Source organism: Pleurodeles waltl, chromosome 9 (assembly GCF_031143425.1).
Source record: "Pleurodeles waltl isolate 20211129_DDA chromosome 9, aPleWal1.hap1.20221129, whole genome shotgun sequence".
Classification (NCBI taxonomy): domain Eukaryota; kingdom Metazoa; phylum Chordata; class Amphibia; order Caudata; family Salamandridae; genus Pleurodeles; species Pleurodeles waltl.
The window spans coordinates 73,288,696-73,292,908 of record NC_090448.1 but is presented as its reverse complement, the minus strand read 5'-3'; positions in this window follow the sequence as shown (position 1 = coordinate 73,292,908).

The following is a 4,213-nucleotide window of genomic DNA, read 5'->3' as shown; positions in this document are numbered from 1 at the left end:
GTCTTTGAAGCAAGCTTGCACTGGCACCGCAGTGTCACACTTGTCCATGTCTTTGAAGCACGCTTGCACTGGCTTGGCAGTGCCACACTTGTTCCATTTCTTTGAAGCATGCTTGCACTGGCCCGGCAGTGCCACATTTGTTCCATGACATTGAAGCAAGTGTGCACTAGCCCGGCAGTGCCACACTTGTTCTATGTCTTTGAAGCAAACTTGCACTGGCCCGGCAGTGCCACATTTGTTCCATTTCTTTGAAGCATGCTTGCACTGGCCCGGCAGTGCCACATTTGTTCCATGACGTTGAAGCAAGCGCGCACTGGCCCGGCAGTTCCACATTTGTTCCATGACGTTGAAGCAAGTGTGCACTGGCCCGGCAGTGCCACACTTGTTCCATTTCTTTGAAGCATGCTTGCACTGGCCCGGCAGTGCCACATTTGTTCCATTTCTTTGAAGCATGCTTGCACTGGCCCGGCAGTGCCACACTTCTTCCATGACTTTGAAGAAAGCGTGCACTGACCCGGCAGTACCACACTTGTTCCATGACTTTGAAGCAAGCGTACACTGGCCCGGCAGTGCCACACTTATTGAGTGTCTTTCAGGGAAGATTGTGATGATCTTGACCAATGCGGTGTGTGTTATGCATGTGAGACAAGGAACTCCTGCTCCCCTGTGCTCTATCTATTGCTGTGTGCTTTTGGTCTGCCAAAAGAGTTTTCTCTGTCTCACCTGCTTCATATTTTGGCAATAATAATACGTAATCTTGCTTAGAGAAAATAGGCTTTGGGTAAGCCCACTTCAGGTATACATCAAACAAATAGTCATCCACATATTAGTTCAGCTTTTCGGAACAGTATGCAAACAACTGTTCAGGGGATCAGCCTTATTCAGCTCCCTGGCGTTGTTGCAAGTGTTTGGCTCTGCCTAGAAGACAACTACTGGTCTTTAGGATGTCAGGCAGTCGTAGTAACAGTATTTTGCGTACTTACTCTGTGCTACTTTTCACCCAGAGTCCTCCAACCTCCACAAATATTTCAAGTTCATCTCCCAGCAGTTTATGTAAATGTAGTGTAGTGGCAATGTAGTAATGAGAGTACCAGCAGAAGTGCTGCCATTGCTACTAGACCAAAACATTCTTACCCAGAGCACCAGGTGTCACTGGTGCAAGCTTCAAAATCTTGCCACCATCTTGAAACGGCATTCTGCATACTCTGCATTAATGTTTTATTGTTACAGTCTGGCAGATCGATGTGAAGCTTTACTTTTTAATTTTTGTAGTGAAGCACATGCCCTCCACATTTAGTTGTCATTTTTTGTTTTTCTTAATTTAGTTTAGCATATGTTTGTACTACAAAGAAAACAACCACCTTGTTTTTAGAAGGCAAGTAGACAATTCTGATGCCAAGACTCCTATGCCACCATCTATCCAAATTCTGCTCCTTCCTGGTGAACAGTGTACCTTTGTGTGTGAGCAGTGTACTTGTGTGACTTTAGGATATCCAATATGTTTAGTGAGCGCATTGTGAGGGGAGTGTCTGTTAGAATGCAGAATTAAGATTGTCTTTTGTCAGTGTAGGGTAAGTGGGCTACACGTTAAAAGTTGTGCCTGTGTGAGTGCAGCATGAGGGATGTGCCTATGCGAATGCCATGTGAATTTGGGGTCCCTGCATGTGTCTTTGTGTGCATGCACTTTACAAGGGCCAAGCCCATGCTCCAAGGAGGCTGAGGAATGTTGTGACTCGTCTTGCACTAGGGCCCATGGCAACATAGCAATACCACTGTTTAAAGCGTTTCCCACTTTATATGTGTGCTGTACAATGCAGCAAAAATGCACAGTTGAAAAAAGGAGGAGAAATGAAACCATTTGTCATTGCTACGCCTTCTTCGAGGACGAATACAATTTTGGCAAAATGATTGTAGATAGGGAATTTTGTCAGAAACTAAATGGTAGTTGCATGGGAATGCCCATACAACACTTATGGTACACCCCTTGACTTAAAGGAAACCAGCACATAGGGAAACTTTGTATTACTTTGGGATGCTTATTCAATGCAAATACTGAGGTAATTTTTGACATGTGTCACCTGTGGTATATGGACTGCATAAATTGCAAAATTCTGCTGGTGCGGTGATCCCACACAGAAATGTGGCAAAAATGTGATTTCTTTTAGCTAAATTTCAGATTTGCTGAGGATTCTGGGTAAGAAAACACTGGGGGATCCACACAAGTCACACCTCCCTGGACTCCCTCGGGTGTCTAGTTTTTAGAAATGTTTGGGTTTGGTAGGTTTCCCTAGGTGGCTGAAGAGCCCAGGACCAAAAACACAGGTGCCCCAGCAAAAACAGGTAGAATTTGATAAATTTGATGTGTCCATGTAGTGTTTTGGGGCATTTCATGTCGCGGGCACTAGGCCTACCCACACAAGTGAGGTACCATTTTTATCGGGAGATGTGGGGGATGCTGGGTAGAATGAAGTTTGTGGTTCCCTCAGATTCCAGAACTTTCTATCATTGAAATGTGAGGAAAAAGTGTTTTTTTGCCAAATTGTGAGGCTGGCAAAGGATTCTGGGTAACAGAACCCGATAAGAGTGCCACAAGTAGAGGGAGCAAACAGTTGCGAAAGAGTAATAAGGAATAGGTGGCCCCACGCCTTTTACAATAAAACGATAATAAGCATAGTTTACTATTGTTTTATTGTAAAAGGTTTGCAGCTGCTGCTGCTGGCAGGGGGTGACACTCCTCCACCATAGCGGAGGAGTTGCCACTGAAAGCAAGTGAGAGAGAGAGGAACACAAAATGCTGCAGGAAGAGACGTACATGATGGAGGAAACTGGAAAACACATGCTCTCTTGTGGAGTGCTTAAACAAAAAGAAACAAGTAGTGCTTGAAAGGCGCACAGTGGAAGGACACAAATAAAGCATCCATAAACCAGGGAAGGAGAAACACCAGAAGAAGAAGGAAAGCCCACACAAACTAGCGAATAAGAAGCAAGCAAATGAGAGTGACAGTAAAGCCAATCATTGGTAAGGAATGTGCAGAGTCTAGGCCCACTGAAAGCTAACAATACGTCTTGCACATACAGTGTCTAATAGGCAGGAATTAAAAGCACAACTTTTGGTGTTGTCATGAGTATCTGACAACTTTAGTACTAAAAAAATAAAATCAAGTACGTCTGACAATCCATACATGTTGCAGACTATGGATTGCAACCTGCACCTTAAGTCCATCAGACTGATGTTTTTGCTGATGAATTTAGTACATAATTGAAAACACATTTTTGAACACTTGGTTTGTGACGGATATGTCATAACGTTAAGAAAAGTTTGACACATCTTATTGCATTCGCTTTTTTTTGTCAAAAATAGCTTTGATTGTGGAATTGTACATGTTTTGAGCGGAAGTCAATTTAGAATGTCAACACTACTTATAATGTACATGTATAAAGTCTGTAAACATCAAATAGCTACACATACATTTATTGGATTGTAAATTGTATATCGTGAAAATCGGCTGTGATTAACACATCTTTAATTTCGTATGTGATGGCCTGCTGAATTCTCAAAATGTACTTAAATGTTATTGTGTTGACTTTAATTCGCAATACATTTTTATTTAACTGACTTATTAATGAGTGAGATAATGTTTCCACTCAAATGATTTGCCTACGGTCCTTATTTTAGGTACATTGGAAATTCTGATGTTACCATTTTGGCACCCATTGTTACGAATTCTAAGGAGATCGATACATTTTCAATGGGGAATTACCTTTGTTTCTGAGGTCCTTTGTGGAATTAGGAATTACCTAGAAATCTGTGTTATCGTGCCTAATTCCTCTGTAATTTCCAAACTTTGGGCCATTTTCTGGATACAGTTCCCATCATGTATAACTAGTTGACTTGTACCTTTGGAAAACTGGGTGCAGTAATAAAGCATACAAAATTATTGAGCACATTGTAATACCAAGGGCCTGATTTAGATATTTTTGGATGAGTTACTTAGTCACATTGGTGACAGATATTCCATCCATCAATATCTAAATCCCATAGGATATAATGGGGTTTAGATATTGGTGGCAGTGGCGTAACAAATGCCTCGAGCTCCAGGAGGCCCCCTCAGCACAGTTCACAGTGCACAGGTGGCAGGCCCCTGACTGGGTCCAGGGAGGAGGGGGCCCTCTACAGGTACTTTGCAGAGGGTCCCCCTTAAGTTCTGTTATG